Consider the following 13,670-nt stretch of genomic DNA (forward strand, 5'->3'; position numbering starts at 1 on the left):
TAGAGAAGTAACTTGAGAATCTGAAGAGATTAAAAAGAATACATGTGTTCCCAATTTCTAATAGATGTGTTCCTGATTTATCGATGAACAAGCATATGGACTGAACATGAATGAGAGTTCAAAAGAGCAATTTGGCTTAACAAAAGCCAATCAGTTATCTTGAATTAGGTGTTCAGTTGAAAACTGGGGATCTGATTTGTGTTACTTGTTTCTTACCTTTCAGCCTCATTTAGAATCGATGTAAGCTAAACTCTCATAAAATCCAAATATTTGTAATTCAGACTAAAAAAGGTAACCTTCAGACTAGTGACAAATGTGACATTTTCAAATGATATTTAGTAGACCTTTATTAACACTCTGTTACCCTGTGGTGTTCATCATATCCCTTACTTCTTATTGTTAACTTAATCATCAGTCATTTGCTTTGATATACAGTAGTCCCCCTTATCCTCAGGTGATATGTTTAGACTATAGTGAATGCCTGAAACTACTGATAACACCAACCCCTGTATATACTATGTTTTTTCGTATACATATACATCTATAGTAAAGTTTGCTTTGTAAATTAGGCACAATAAGAAATTTACAACAATAATGGTAAAACAGGACAATCATTTTAATAATAAAATCAAACACTTATTTCAGAGGATCCCTTGTTGAAATCTTCATATAGGTTCAATGCTTTCTGGTGCAACACATGACCGTTCATTGGAAAATATTTTCCGTTTGTGTCTTTCACTCACAAATATAATGCCTTGTTCATCTTAACTAAGCACTTATCACAGACATTGTGGTTGTAACTTTTGCACTTTGGGGTACAGCAGCAAAACTAGCAGATATTTCTTTTTCCTTCACATACAATTTCACTGATAGAAAATAAGTTCTTTTTGGAGATCTTAGCAACCTTAGCATGATGTTTTTTTCTTATTAAGTCAAGAACGTTCTCCTTTTCACTTAAAGGAAGCACTTCATGGCTTCTCTTTGTCACATCTGAATTGCCAACATCTCTACTCTTGAGCTTTGGGGCCATTATTAAGTAAAATAAGGGTAACTTAAACACAAGCACTGTGATACCTTGACAATCAATCTGATAAATCTGATAAGGTCTACTAAATGACTAATAGGCAGGTTGAGTATACAGCTTGGATACACTGGACAAAGGGATGATTTATGTCCTGATGGAGACAGATCTGGCTGGTGCAAGATTTCATCATGCTACTTAGGATGGCATGCAATTTAAAACATGAATAAATATTAAATTGGAAATCACAAAAATAAACATTTTTGGACCACAGTTGATTGCAGGTAACTAAAACTGCATATAAGGAGGGACTACTGGAGTTCCATTTCATACCAATAGAACAGGATAGCTAGGGAAACAATGCGTTTAGACAGTAGAGATAACTGCAGTGTAGCAGAGGAATGGTAGGAGAATGAAAATAGAGGCTGGACATGGTGGCTGGCTCATGCCTATAATCCCAGCACTTTGGGAGGTCGAGGTGGGTGGATCACAAGGTCAGGAGCCTGGCCAAGGTGGTGAAACCCCATTTCTACTAAAAATACAAAAATTAGCCAGGCGTGGTGGCGGGTGTCTGTAATCCTAGCTACTCGGGAGGCTAGGGCAGAGAATTGCTTGAACCGGGATCACGCCACTGCACTCCAGTCTGGGCGACAGAGTGAGACTCTGTCTCAAGAAAAAAAAAAAAAAAGATAAGATACACTAGATATATAAACTTCGGAAAGTGAAACCACAGATAAGGGGAGACTACGATATTAAACAAAAGAGAGGAAGAAGAGAGATTTGTAAGATTGTATTATTATATGATATGCTTTTCAATACTGTGGTTATCCATTTAAAGGGTCTTTCTCAGAATTTTGTCATCCACTGAGAAGGTGTTTATATGTCATTCCCTCAGTGCTTTAGAATACTTAAGTATCAGTTTATAATTGCTACTAAAAACAAGAAAGCAAACAAAATTATGCAACCTATAGAATAGGGGGAAAGGGCATATAGTCTCAAAAATTGTGGAGAGACTGCCTGTTAAAAAACAGTTATTATATTTAGGGAATTGGCTCTTTTTACTAACATGGCAACTTACTCCTGAATCCAGAGGTTCAAAAATGCTATCATAGTTCTTACCTATGATAGTTATCTATTTTCAGATGATTGTAAAGGCAAAAATAATGAAAATTAGCCTTTTGCGGTATGACATCACAAGTTTTGAAGTGAGCACTAAAATCACTTTTTGAATTTTAGTTTAATGCAAAATATGTCTTACAACTACACATGGAGTATTTTGTGACTTTGACTCCAAGGAACCAAAATAAATGTTTACATGAACTATAACCATTCTCTTGACCTCTGTATTATTTTTGCTTTATTAATAAATAATTAGCAATAGAACAATATTTATGTATCTTACTTTGTTCTAGGCATTTCGCTGAACCTTTATATGTTTTATCTTTTTTTTTTTTTTGAGACAGAGGCTTCCTCTGTCGCCAGGCTGGAGTGCAGTGGTGTGATTTCGGCTCACTGCAACCTCCGCCTCCTGGGTTCAAGCGGTTCTCCTGCCTCAGCCTCCTGAGTAGCTGGGATTGCAGGCATGTGACACTATGCCTGGCTAATTTTGTATTTTCAGTAGAGACAGGGTTTCTCCATTGTCGGTCAGGCTGGTCTTGAACTCCTGACCTCAAGTGATCCGCCTGTCTCGACCTCCCAAAGTGCTGGGATTACAGGTGGGAGCCACTGCACCCAGCCTTATATGTTTTATCTTTAATCTTCACATTAATCAATCCCGAAGGGTAGATGTTATTATCCCCACATTTACACATTAAGGAACTGAGGCTTAGGGTGGTTTAATAACTTGTCGAATAACACAGAAAGAAGGGATGTGGAAAAGGGGATTTGACTAAAGGCTACCTCTTTTTACTATACCTTAAGTTATTTCCCTATGAACCTTAAATCCCAAGTTCTTATCCTTTCTTCCCTAGCATAGTTTCCCGATTTTACCTATTATGCACAGTCAGAGATTTTCCTTAAAGAATTTATCTGGAGGCCAGGCACGGTGGCTCACGCCTGTAATCCCGGCACTTCGGGAGGCCGAGGTGGGCGGATTACCTGAGGTCGGGAGTTCAAGACCAGCCTGATCAATATGATGAAATCCGGTCTCTACTAAAATATAAAAGTTAGCTGGGTGTGGTGCCATGCACCTGTAATTTCAGCTACTCAGGAGGCTGAGACAGGAGAATCACTTGAACGCGGGAGGTGGAGGTTGCGGTGAGCCGAGATCGTACCATTGCACACCAGCCTGGGGAAACGAGTGAAACCCCATCTCAAAAAAAAAAAAAAAAAAAAAAAAAAGCATCTATCTGGATCTATAAAATTGATCTTTTTGCCTTAAGCTCAAGTCTCTCTGGGAATAACAATAGTAGATATCACTTAAAAATACTTATTATATACAAGGCGTTAGTCTGATACACATGATAACTCATTTAACCTTCCCAACAACCCTATGAGCTGAAGGCTATTATTCATTTTACAGTTGAGCAAACTGAATCATATTGATATGACCACATAAATAATAAGTAGCAGTGGGATTTGAAGCCCCAAAAGAATGGCCTTAACCACACTATGTACCTCTCATAGTAGCAGAGGAAGATCAGTGATGGGATGTCTGTGAAAACCTGTCATCTATGTTCTTTAGATGAATAATGTTCACTGTGTAGCAGCTCATATTGAGCATGCTACATTCATTGTGGCCATAGTTCCATTTTTATGGAATGTGAGATGAAAACGGTAACTAGGTCTTTCTGTAATTTACTGTGAAGTGTGACTACTGTGTGCACCTGTTTGACAGTTCTTTTAGTTGCAGTGGTCTAGAGACAGATGACAAGTTTAATCACTTTTAAGCTTTTGACATCCAAGAAGCAGAAGGTATTGTCCTTCTAGCCTTTTTCATCTCTAAAGCTGTTAGCCAAGGGTTTACTAATTGATCCATAAAACTTCAGAAATGATGTTAAATATCCCCATTTAAACACGAAGCTAAAAGGCCAGGTACTTTAAAATTTGTCCAAGGCCACAGAGACAGGATTAAAACTTGGGAGCTCCTTATACTGAACATGAGAGTATTGCCACTGACCGAAATCCCACAGTTTCAAATCAGGTAACTGTGTGTAGAAAAAGAGCAATGAATTTGGGGACAGAAAATGTTGTTTCTACTTCAAGCTGAGTAAAATCAGTTTCTTTACCTGTGCTCTGTACCCCATCACCTTCTGTTTTCTCAGGAACCATATGTTATCAATAATATCTAATATATTTTTTCTTTGATCTCATTGTACTAGATATTCTGTTCACATTTAAACATGGCAAGTCTCTCATCTTAACAGAAACAAACATGCACACATGCACACACACAGAAACAAACATACCGTTATAGCAAAACCAAGAAATCCTCCCTGACTTTAGCTACTACTTTCTCTTCTCTTTACAGCCAAAATTCAGAGTAAACCTGCAGTTACTATCTCAGGTTTACTACTTATTCCTCAACTCATGGCATTCTGGCTTTCAATTTGTTTCTCCAGCAGAATAGCTTTTCTTTAGGTACCAATGACTGCCATGTTGCTAAATCAAGTAGACTTTCAGTCTTCATTGTTCTTGACTTCTTAGCAGCATTTAAAAAAAAAAATGTTTTGTTGAAAGCATTTATTCAGGAAAATGTACAAATCATGAATGTACAATTTGGTGAATTTTTAAAAGCAAATACTACCATGTAGCCAGCATCCAGATTAAGAAAACATTTTAAAGTATCCCAGAAGCGCCCCTCACATTCCCTTTATCCAAAAGATAAGACCATAGATTAATTTTGCCTGGTTTTGAACATTATATATTATAGATCATATGGTATGTACTATTTGTCTCTTTCGCTCCCTCCTTTCCTTCCTTCTTTGTCCAGCCTTATGTTTATGAGATGGATCCATATTTTTCTATGTAGTCATAGCTCATTCATTCTCAGTGCTTTATTATATTCCATTGTGTGGATATTTCACCCCTTTATCTGGTCTACTATTGATGAGGCAGGCATTTAGATAGTTTTCACTTCTGGGCTATTTAAAATACTTTCTAGCATTTGAATCTGTTGAAAACTCCTTCCTGAGACACTGTTTCCTTTGGCTCCCAGGATACCACACTTTCCTGGTTTCTCCTTTTCTATCTCCTTTGCAAACTCATCCTTCTTTACCCAGTCACTAAATGTAGGAGTTCTTTAGGACTCAGTTTCGTGTACTCATGTCTTCTCACTTAGTATCTTCTCCCTAGGTATTCTTTATCATATCTGTAATTCAAATTATCACTCATGTGAGATTATTAACAAATTTGTATTTCTAGCCTCATCTTCTCATGTTAGCTCCAGAAGAGCCTTCTTATCATCTTCACTTAGAGGTCCCAAAGGAACTTAAATTCACTATATCCAAAATTGATTTCATATTATTCCCTGCCCATGCCTGATCTTCTTCTTAAGCATTCTGATTCCATGAATGGCATCACAATCCTTCCAGTTCCACAAGCCAGATAAGAGTTATTCTTAATTTATCTCTATCTTGCTGACTTTATCTAAATCATGATTAATTCCTGTCCATTTTAGCTCCTACATATCTCCTATTCATTCACTTCTATTTCTCCTGCCAGTACCCTAATATAAGATACCAGCTTTTCATCGTGGACTGTTTATTGCAAAAGTTTCCAAACTGGGCTTCTGTATTTACTCTCACTTCCCCTCAATCAACTCTCCATACTACATCAGAATAACACTTTTTAAAAGAGATATAAACTACTCAAGTAATCTCCCTGCTTAAATCTTCCCATATAAAGACGAGACCCCTTAATATGACCAACCAGGACTGCATAGTCTGATTCTTGCTTCCTTCTGCAAAGTAGTCTTACTTTTTGCTTTCTGCTTTAGTGTTATCTTATATTTTACTGCCTCTTGTTCTCTGTTCACTAGCTACACTGGTCTGAGAGTTCTTCTGAGGTACCATCACTGGGGCTTTTTGTCCTGTTCCCTGATATGTCCTGTATAATTCTTATTCTTTCAGCTCAAACATTTCTTCGTGGAAGCTGTCCTTTTACTGCATTTACAGTTGTGATTTTATATTTTATTTAGGGATTATTTCCTATTTTATACTGTATGTTCCACAAGGGCATATATCTGTTTTTGTTCATTATTGCATACCTAATCCCTTTGGATAGTGCTCAATAAAGATTGTTTGAATGAATAAACCTCTCTAAAACTCAGTTTCCAATTCTTAACAACTGTGACATTATTGTCAGTTCAAATAAGATGACATATTTGGAAACACATCTGAAAATGTAACACAATAACAAAATATAAGGAATTGGGATCATTATACGCAAGCAGATAGATTCTTGCTACTGAAGATTATAATTATTTAATTTTACTTTGATCTTGGAATATGCGAAAACATAGCAACAAGTATGGTTTCAGCTCTTTTGAGCTACTGATCTCTCTCTCCTGTAGCTCTACCATTCTTACCATAGTTTAGACTCTCATAACTTTCTCCTGATTTCCCTGCTTCAGGTCTTTCTGTCTTGCTTCCCTCACTCCATTCTCCAGAACTTGAGGAGTGTGAGTTATCTTGTTAAATGCATTTGCATCATATTACTAGCTTGCTTCAAATCTCTTAGTGGTTTCCCATTGCCTGCAAGATAGTGTCTAAGCTCCTTAATGGAGCATATTTGACTCTTCATAATCTGAGCAATGACTCCCTTCCTACCTGTCTTCCTCACCATTTTGTGCCTTACCTGGCCTCCAGCCACTCTAAACTACTTGTTTCTTAGATGTGTTACCTTTTTTCTTGCCATTGTGCATATCATTTCCTTCTCTTCTAAGGTGCTTACACTCCGCCTGGCCTACTCCTTAATTAAATCATCCTTTAAGACTCAGCTGACACTCCTTTGTGACATTTCCCTTGAAGTCTTCAGGCAAAGTTAGACATTCTCTCTTCTTGTACTACCAAAGCATTGACTGTGGGACTTAACCACATTGGTAAAATTAGTTAGTTACACTTCTTGTGTATAAGTTTATTCACTAGTGTTTGTGAACCCCTCAAAGGCAAGAATACCATTCTTTTTATCTCTCTATCCTTATGCACATAGTAGATACTTAATATTTGTTGACAGAATGATTAGAGAAGAATGCCCAGAAGAAATGAGGTATGGCCAGATTTTAAGGTGTGAGACGTTGTATCGGAATAAATTTATGCTGCAGTAGCGGATTCCCTGTATTGTTGTTAAGAGTATAGGATTCTCTGCTAGGCGCGATGGCTCACGCCTGTAATCTCAGCACTTTGGGGAGCTGAGGTGGGCAGATCATTTAAGGTCAGGAGTTCAAGACCAGCCTCACCAACATGGTGAAACCCCATCTCTACTAAAATACAGAATTAGCTGGGCATGGTGGCGCCTGCCTGTACAATCCCAGCTACTCGGGAGGCTGAGGCAGGAGAATCACTTGAACCTGGGAGGCAGAGGTTTCAGTGAGCCAAGATCGTGCCATTGCACTCCAGCCTGATCAACAAGAGCAAAACTCCTTTAAAAAAAAAAAAAAAAAAGAATGTAGGATTCTGGTGCTGTATAAAGGGGAGAGTTAAACCTGATTTCACTTTGGATGGAGAAGGTTAATAATCACATGTTTTTATTGCACATCTACTTATGACACTTGGGTTTTACTTCAGGGTCTGGTAAGTCACACAAAGTGAATATATGTGAAAAGTTAGAGATACGGTAATGCTGTTCTTATTTAGTGCATAGGATAAGCCTAGTTAGAAAATGTTGGAGAAATAAAATCAATTATCTATTTTTCCTTGTTTTCTTTTTCATATGTTGAAGCCCTCTCTAATCAGTTTTAAAATCCTTTCATATAGGTTAGCTCATTTTTTTTATATCTGCTTAATCAGGCAGAGGAGTTGTTGTTTTTGTTTGTTTCGTTTACTAATAAGGAAACTGATACTCAGAGAGATAAATGACTTTTGCAAGAACACTAGAAAGTTCGAAAGTTGGCTGGGCGTGGTGGCTTACGCATGTAATCCCAGCACTTTGGAAGGCCAAGGCAGGCAGATCACAAGGTCAGGAGTTCGAAACCAGCCTAGCCAACACAGTGAAACCCCGTCTCTACTAAAAAATACAAAAAAAAATCGCTGGGTGTGGTGGTGGGCTCCCATAATCCCAGCTAGTCGGGAGGCTGAGGCAGGAGAATCACTTGAACCCGGGAGGTGGAGGTTGCAGTGAGCTGAGATTGCGCCACTGCACCCTAGCCTGGGCGACAGAGCTAGACTCCATCTCAAAAAAAAAAAAAAAAAAAAAAAAGAAATTTCGAAAGTTGTGTCTGGACTAGGACTAGTCATTTCTACTTGACTGCCTCCCACGGAAGTATGTGGTCTTTCTAGTGGCAACACTATCACACAGTGTCATTTGTATTTGTGGTTCTGCTTCTGCTTCTACTGCTTTTGCTGCTTCTGCTTCTGCTGCTGCTGCTGCTTCTGCTTCTGCTGCTGCTGCTGCTGCTGCTTCTGCTGCTGCTGCTGCTGCTGCTGCTGCTGCTGCTTCTGCTGCTTCTGCTGCTTCTGCTTCTTCTGCTTCTGCCTCTGCCTCTGCCTCTGCCTCTTCTGCTTCTGCTTCTGCTGCTGCTGCTGCTGCTGCTGCTGCTGCTGCTGCTCCTTCTTCTTCTTCTTCTTCTTCTTCTTCTTCTTCCTCTTCCTCTTCCTCTTCCTCTTCCTCTTCCTCTTCCTCTTCCTCTTCCTCTTCCTCTTCCTCTTCCTCTTCCTCTTCCTCTTCTTCTTCTTCTTCTTCTTCTTCTTCTTCTTCTTCTGCTGCTGCTGCTGCTGCTGCTGCTGCTGCTGCTGCTGCTGCTGCTGCTGCTGCTTCCTCTTAGTCTTTGTCTTCATCTTCGTCGTCTGATTCTTCTTCATCTTTGTCTTCTTCTTTCTTCTTTCTTCTTCGACAGGGTCTCTGTCACACAAGCTGGAGTGCAGTGGTGCAATCACAGCTCACTGCAGCCTTGCCTTCCTGGCTCCTGGGCTCCCACCTCAGCTTCTTGGGCAGCTGAGACTACAGGCACACGCCGCCACACCAAACTAATTTCTTTGTGTTTTGTGTAGAGACGGGGTTTCACAGTGTTGCCCAGGCTGGTTTCGAACTCCTGAGCTCAGGCAGTCCACCTGCCTCGGCCTCCCAAAGTGCTAGGATTACAGGCGTGAGCCACCGCACCCAGCCTAACTTGAGCCAAAATTTCTAAAAACTCCCAAACTACACTCAAAATGGAAGATTGTCTCCCAAATGCCACAGTTTTAATGAATGTAGATATAATCTAGCAATGTCCTCAAATGCTCTTTACTTCATATGGGCTGATTTGAACTTGATGTACTTATTGAGCTCATTGATACTTGAGGCTCTGAGGAAATGAAGCAATACAGGTAAGGTTCAGTAAAGTTGGGAACTGGTGAGAACAGGGTCATGGTGTAGGAGAAGATGATATTAGTGAGCCCTAGGGAGCAGAAACTAGAGTACAGGTATGGGATTACCACCAAGTCCAAGATAATGAGGGAGAGAATCAGGTCCTAGAGGAGGATTTGAGGAATAAGGCAGAATCTAAAAGAAACTTCAAGCTACCTCTCATTTATGACCAATTTTTCCTACCACTGCTCCCTGATGTGCACAGGTATACTATCAGAGGTTCCCCAGGGAAGCCAGATTCCCCTACTCCTCACAGTATTTTCAGGGATATCCCACTTTAGTAAAGAGGAGCTCATAGTAGGTGTCCAATAAATACTGGAATCCTGTCTGTTCCTCTTCACCATCCTCCCCACCCCCAAGTCCAATATTTCCCTTAACTCTGAAATTTTATGATTCTGTACAATTCTAATACATGTCCTTCAGCAAATGAAATGGATCAATTAAACATAGGTAAATTTGAAGTAATATTAGACTCCTGAATGACAATTGTACTAATATCCTTTAAAAATAATGCTCAAGAGAGCGGACAACATAACCAACTAAATGTGGCCTGGAAGTGCCACTCCTACCGAGAGAGACCGAACCATTAAGTCAGCATAATTTGGGCAACTCTTAGGAGAGAAAATGGCAAGAGTGGTTGGTGAGGTGATGCTGAAGCCAAGGCTTAAGAGGGAGGAAGCTGGGAACCTTGCGTGGGGTATCTGAATGCTGGCACTAGTTCTTGGCCCTGAATTGCTTTTGGGAAAGGAGTGTATGAGGAAAATGAGGGATAGCTCACTCTTGCCACAGACCACTGAGGTCCTAGCTACAGGGGACCCTTTATCCTCCATGGACATGTGAGCTGGCAAGGGAATCTTTCTTTTTTTTCTGAGACGGAGTCTCGCTCTGTTGCCCAGGCTGGAGTGCAGTGGTGCAATCTAGGCTCACTGCAACCTCCACCTCCCAAATTCAAGCAATTTCTTGCTTCAGCTTCCTGAGTAGCTGGGATTACAGGCACTTGCCTCCATGCCCAGCTAATTTTTGTATTTTTAGTAGAGACTGGGTTTCACCGTACTAGCCAGGCTGGTCTCAAACTCCCAACCTCAGGCCATCTGCCCGCCTTGGCCTCCGATAGTGCTGGGGTTACAGGCATGAGCCACCGCTCCTGGCTGGTAGGGGAATCTTTCTAGGGAGCAAGACAGACAGGAGTGTGGTCGGCACGGAGCCCAGGAGCTTTTGTGTGCTGGTCAGCTCTGGCAGAGATTAGCCATAGACACCCACCCTCCAGGGCTCCTCATCTTCCTCTAGGAGGTGCTGGCCCCAGCTAACCTCTAACCTAAGAAAGATCAGAGCTGGGCCAGGCACAGTGACTCACTCCTATAATCCCAGCACTTTGGGAGGCCGAGGAGGGTGGATCACCTGAGCTCAGGAGTTCGAGATCACACAGGGCAACATGGTGAAGTCCCGTCTCTATTAAAAATACAAAAAAATTAACTGTGTGGTGGTGCGCCCCTGTAGTTCCAGGTATTTGGGAGGCTGAGGCAGGAGAATCGCTTGAGCCCCGGAGGCGAAGGTTGTAGTGAGCCGAGATCGTGCCACTGCACTCCAGCTTGGGCTACAGAGTGAGACTCCATCTCAAAAAAAAAAAAAGAAAGATCGGGGCTGACTTCCTTCTGAGACTGGGGCATATCTGTTCTGCAGGCCTTCCTGCTCACTGGCTCCTGCAAAGGCCCCTTCCTAGCTGCCTTGCAGGAGCGTGTACACAACACCCCCTCTGCAGCCCAGCCAGAGTGCACTGTTCCACCTGAGTACTTTCCCAGCGACTCAGGAGCATATCAGAAACCCCAGCACAGCCATAACCCCACCCTGAGCTGTGTGTACTTCCTGGTACTTCCAGGGCTGTGGCATGTAGCTTAGGAGTATGGAGCCAAGATCTAAGGCCAACACTTGAGCAGGAGAGGAACCCCCACCCTCAGAGGACTGAGAATAGTGAGAAGTGCAGGTTCCTAGACTAGGGTAGTAGCAGGGTGTGCCTTCCTCCACAGGGCTGGTCCGGAAAGCATGCCGCATACCTCCCTGCTCCAGCCTCTGCCTGAGGGGGCCCCATGGCCCGGAACACCTAACAAAAGAAAATGCAGGCACAGTGCCAGTCATTAGAGGAAGCACTCCCAAGGCTCAAGAGCAGACCTGGTGTGGGAGCCATCTCCTCCCTTCCCACACCACAGAGCACACTGGAGAATGCAAGAAAGTACAAAAGATCTATATGGCTGGATATTTGCCTAGCTACTGGCCATTACTCTTAAGCACCATCTACTGGATTGCAGCTCAAACTGCAACAACAAAAATTATCCTGCTAATATATACACCTGTGAAACCAAGTGCAAGAATTCACCCACACAGAAAGAATCAACACGAGAACTCCGGCAGTTGAAAAAGCCAGAGTGTCCCCTTACCTCCACACAAGTCCACTAGCTTCCCAACAATGGCTCTTAACCATTCCAAAATGATTGCAATAACAGACACAGAATTGAGAATCTGGATGTCAAGGAAGTCCATTGAGATTCAGGAGAAAATTGAAACCCAATCCAAGGAATCTAGCAAAATGATCCAAGAGCTGAAAGATGAAATACCCATTTTAAGAAAGAATCAAACTGAATTTCTAGAGCTGCAAAGTTTACTACAAGAATTTCATAATATAATCCAAGTATGAACAGCGGAATAGACCAAGAGGAAGAAAGACTCTCAGAGCTCAAAGACTGGTTCTTCAAATCAACTCACTCAGACAAAAATAAAGAAAAAATTTAAAACAATGAACAAAACCTCCAAGAAATGTGGGATTATGTTAAGAGACCAAATCTAGGCTGGACACGGTGGCTCACACCTGTAATCCCAGCACTTTGGGAGGCCTAGTCAGGTAGATCACGCCTGGCCAACATAGTGAAACCCCGTCTCTACTAAAAATACAAAACTTAGCCGGACATGGTGGCGGGCACCTGTAGTCCCAGCTACTTGGGAGGCTGAGGCAGGAGAATTGCTTGAACCTGGGAGGCAGCGGTTGCAGTGAGCTGAGATTGTGCCACTGTACTCCAGCCTGGGCAACAAAGCAAGACTCCATCTCAAAAAAAAGAAAAAGAAAAGAGATCAAATCTATTCATTAGCATTTTTAATAGACAAGGAGAGAGAATAAGCAACTTGGAAAACATTATTGAGGATAACCATCTGTTATGTTCAAGAGACACATCTCACACATAATGACACCCACAGTCTTGAAGTAAAGGGATGGAGAAAGATCTGCCATGCAGAAAGAAAACATAATAGATGAAGGGGCCAGGTGTGCTGACTTACACCTGTAATCCTAGCACTTTGAGAGGCCAAGGCTGGTGAATCACATGAGGTCAGGAGTTCGAGACCAGCCTGGCTAACATGGTGAAACCTTGTCTCTACTGAAAATACAAAAATCAGCCAGGCATGGTGGTATGGTGGTACATGCCTGTAATCCCAGCTACCTGGGAGGCTGAGGCAGGAGAATCGCTGGAACCCAGGAGGCAGAGGCTGCCGTGAGCTGAGATGATGCCACTGCACTCCAGCCTGGTCGACAGAGTGAGACTGTCTCAAAAAAAAAAAAAAAAAAAGTAAGCCTTGCTATTCTTATATTCAATAAAACAAACTTTAGTAAAAAGAAGGACAATAAATGTAAGACCAATTGGCCTTACATAATGATAAAGGATACAACACAACAGGAAGACTTAACTATCCTAAATATATGCACACCCAGCATTGGAGCACCAGATTCATGAAACAAGTTCTTGGCATTAAAAAAGATTTAGGTGGCTGGGCGCAGTGGCTCACGCCTGTAATCCCAGCACTTTGGGAGGCCGAGGCAGCCAGATCACCAGAGGTCAGGAGTTCGAGACCAGCCTGGCCAACATGGTAAAGCCCCATCTCTACTGAAAATACAAAATTAGCTGGGAGTGGTGGTGGGTACCTGTAATCCCAGCTACTCAGGAGGCTGAGGCCAGAGAATTGCTTGAACCCGGGAGGCGGAGGTTTCAGTGAGCTGATATCATGCCATTGCATTTCAGGCTGAGCGACAGAGTGAGACTCCATCTCAAAAGAAAAAAAAAAAAGACTTAGGTAACCACACACTAATAATGGGAAACTTCAACAT

At 41.7% G+C, this 13,670-nt stretch overlaps 1 protein-coding gene across 4 annotated transcripts in view; it reads left to right on the top strand.

Annotated features, from left to right (window-relative positions):
* The window catches only part of LOC105495028 (Fas associated factor 1), a 504,146-nt gene that overhangs the window by 318,781 nt on the left and 171,695 nt on the right, over positions 1-13,670 (top strand). The window lies entirely within an intron of this gene.

This window comes from Macaca nemestrina, chromosome 1 (assembly GCF_043159975.1).
Source record: "Macaca nemestrina isolate mMacNem1 chromosome 1, mMacNem.hap1, whole genome shotgun sequence".
Classification (NCBI taxonomy): domain Eukaryota; kingdom Metazoa; phylum Chordata; class Mammalia; order Primates; family Cercopithecidae; genus Macaca; species Macaca nemestrina.